Source organism: Microcebus murinus, chromosome 3 (genome assembly GCF_040939455.1).
Source record: "Microcebus murinus isolate Inina chromosome 3, M.murinus_Inina_mat1.0, whole genome shotgun sequence".
NCBI lineage: Eukaryota > Metazoa > Chordata > Mammalia > Primates > Cheirogaleidae > Microcebus > Microcebus murinus.
This window is the reverse complement of record NC_134106.1, coordinates 7729658-7733147: the sequence shown is the minus strand read 5'-3', so window position 1 is coordinate 7733147 and position 3490 is coordinate 7729658. Positions and strand designations below refer to the sequence as shown.

Here is a 3490-nt window from a genome sequence, read left to right as displayed (position 1 = left end):
ACATTTCCCTGGTAGATCCCTTGGGTGGAACCAACGACATAAGAGGGGGAAAAGCGTGCAGCAGGGTGCTGGCCCAGAGCTGGGCACAGCGGGTCCTCCTGGGGCCAGGGACCCATCGAGCCATGACACCCTGCAGGGAGGGGGCCCTGTTTTCCAGGAAAGAAAACGCCTGAAGTGGAAATGCGACTGAAGTCACAGATGCTGAGCAGCCAAGCTGAGACCTGGAGAAAAGTGGGCACACGCTGTGGGCGCTTCACCCCTTGTGGCCTGGAGGAAGTGGCTGGGGTGGGGGGCTGTGACCCCCATGCCTGCTTCAGGGCTCCGCTCTCTGGAGACCCCACTTTGGGGTCTGCCTCTCCATGCCGCCCTGACCCCGCACCTGCCAGCTGCTCCCGCACACAGCAGGCACCTCTCCCCGGACAGTGGGGCCCCGGGCCGGGCAAGGCAGACACTTCCTTCCCTACTGGCGCCCACTCGTGTCGTGTCTTACTTTCTGGTCTAAATGCAGTTCTTTAATGTGGCAGATAAGCTGTGACACTATGTGCCTGTTCTGCACTCCGTACAGTCTCCCATTTCTCTGCGTATCTAGTATACAAAGGAATAATAAAAATCACCTTTTTTCCCCAGTGTGGGGGCCTCCACATGCACCGGTTCAGGGGCGCAGTTACGGTGCTCACCCCAAGTCTCAGAGCTAACGGGGGCCGCCTGGAGTCCACCCACGCCTCCTCCGAGCCGAGCCCGTGGCCGGGCGGCTCTGCCTCTCTGCCGCGGTGGGGAAGCGCCCGACAGGCCAGGCGCGGGTTTGATCTGCCCGAGCCCGGCCGGGCGCCCAGCCTGGGACTTAATTAGGCCGGCGAGAAGGCTTCCAGTAGACATGAAAGGGGCCAGCAATACGGGACTGTTCCATATATAGGAACTCTCCGCTTTAAAGCTCTATTATCTATTTATCACCTATTAATTTTTTTAAAGAAAATAATTGACTCTCCCGACAGAGTTCAGAGGCAGGTGGAGACTGTCTTTCCTTTTTTCTTATGAAGGAAGAAGCCTAGAGATGTTTGGGGGGAGGGGCTTTATTTTGTAGACGGTGTTTGAACACGAGCTAGAACCAGATGGCAGAGGCTCTTTTTTTTTTTCTATAAACAATCGGGCCTCTCTAGGTCGCCCTGGTGGTTACATCTCAAATCTGCTTGAAGACGCCTTGCTGGGCGGAATCGGAATGTCACCAAGCCCCGTCAGAGCTGGAAGGTTCTAGAGCTCTGGGGTGCTGACACTCGCCTCTCGGGCTGCTGCGGGTTCCGGGGGTGGGGGGTGGGGGTGACGCGTGGACAGTCCCTAAGTCAGGGCCCGGCACAAAGACACAGTGTTTCCATTGCTGCCTGTTGTCACCGGAATCTGTAATTATCACGCTGCATTGATTATTATTGGTAGGGAGAGAACATGTTATAATTTTTAAAAATTGTATAAATTATCTTCTAGACTTTTTAAAAACTTTCTATGACTATATCTGCCTTTGTTTCTGCTTGTATGGAAATTAAACTTTTGCCTTTTCCTGCAAAATTATCTTTTATAGCCTACTGGATTATGATTATAATACTTTGTACTTTCGCAGGGCCTTTTATCCAGGAATCTCAAAGCACTTCGTAAACTTTAATTAATTCTTGCAACAAGCCCCGTGAGGTAGGTAAGTATTATTATCCCCATTTTACAGATAAGGAGAGCGAGACATTGAGAAGTTCAGTAACTTGCCGAAGGCCCCAAAGCAGTTAGCAGCTAAGTCTGAACAAGACCGCAAACCGCCTGTCTCAGGCTCCGCCTGGCACACGGAGCTGTCCTGCTGGTCCCCGGCCGCCCGGGCCTGATTGACGGAGACTCAATCAATAGCAGCGCCCGTGTTAAGTACATGTTGTATGGCTTACAGGCGCTGCGGGAACTGTTTGGGCTGACTCATTTGTTTCACCAGGTACTGGTTTATCTTCAGGGGAGCCGAGCAAAGCCTGCAAACCCACTTCTCGGATCTGAACACTCCTGCTACACGGCCGTCTCCCCCTGCAAACTCCACTTCCCTCACGTTCAGACTCAACCAAGCATCCCCTCTGCTGAGTGCCCAGCACAGTGCTAGTGGCTTTTTTGTCCCCAACATTTCCTCCAGGTAAATTCTTACAGTAACCCTATGAGTAACTGTCGTTATCCCCATTTTACAAATGAGGAAAACTGAGGTTCTGAAACTGAAGTGGCACATTCAAGGTTACACAGAAGAACGGGGATTCCAACCAAGTTCTAGAACAAAAATTAATGTTCTTGTCACTTAACCAGCTGACACCTGGTACCCAGGTGTGTTGCAGGAAGCCTTACCGATCCTACAGTGGCATTTCCAAAGGACACTGGTTAGTGAGTAAAGAGCTCTTGTTGTTATTATGAGCCAGGCTGAGCTGACAGTTTCTATTATTGGATGCATGGATAGTAGGGCACACTCCAAGTCTCAGTGCAAGTTTTCAGAATGGGCCACGGTTCCTCCTAAGAGACCCCTTGCGAAGGGTGCCCGGCAGATGGCTGTCATGGTCTGCCCACCCCCCACCCCGTCTTTCCTGACCCAGTGGTCTTGTACCACCAGCAGCAGAATTCCTCCCCTTGGGCACAGAAATGGCCCAGGACTGTTGAAGTCAGACAAGCCTAGATTTGAATTCTGGTTCTATACTGGCTTGTGGTTAATCTTGGGCAAGTCCCAATCCCTCCCTGCCTTAGTTTCCTCATTACTTCAAGGAGCTGTGGCAAGAGTCAGATGCATTTAGGAACACGAGAGCCCACAGCACAGAGCCCTCATAGCAAGTGCTCAGCACCTGCCCGCGACCTGTTCTCTTCTCCCGCAGCCACTGGCCAGGTCTGCCACCGCACAGCCGGGGGACCCACGCCAGCCACGTCCAGTGCTTTTTGCTGCTGTTGCCTTTGCCACATCCTGGCTCAGACTGACGCGCTACCTCACCCAGGTCATTACAGCACTCTAGAGCAGTCACAACAGCCACTCCCGCCACCCCGTGTGACAGCTTGCACATCCTCTGGCCAGGGGTCACCCCGCCGTGGGGTGTCACACTTCTCTCAGATCCTGCGACTCAGGCCCTGCCCTGCTGAAGCGGAGTGTTGGACTCATCACACCTCCAGCCTCGGAGCCTGCAAGCCTGGACCTCCTGGGGCTCTCCTCCCCGCATTAGAACTGCAGGCTCATCCTTGGGAAACGGCGAGTGCCTTCCCCGTGCCCTGGGTCGGGGCAGGCACTCGGGTCCTGTCACACTGCCTAAGACCCGCTTCTCTCAGGCCTGGCAAATGTGAGAGAAAGCAGCACACTTTTCTGTTGAATCAGAGCTGTGAAGAATAGCAATGGTCACATGACAATGTTTAAGTTTCTAACAAGTTCCACGATGCCAGCCTCTCCCCCTGCACGCCCCTCCCCTCTCAGGCCCTAAGAACACCCGCCCAGCACTGCCTGGAGCGAAGG

The 3490-nt window shown here is 53.7% G+C and overlaps 1 long non-coding RNA gene across 1 annotated transcript; it reads left to right on the top strand.

Annotated features, from left to right (window-relative positions):
* Positions 1-1306: 1306 nt before the first annotated feature.
* LOC105879026 (uncharacterized) lies at positions 1307-3280 on the top strand. The gene is made up of 4 exons (XR_001157593.2): positions 1307-1394; positions 1610-1681; positions 1961-2149; positions 2868-3280. It is a non-coding gene; the product is annotated as an uncharacterized LOC105879026 (long non-coding RNA).
* The last annotated feature ends 210 nt before the right edge of the window (positions 3281-3490 follow it).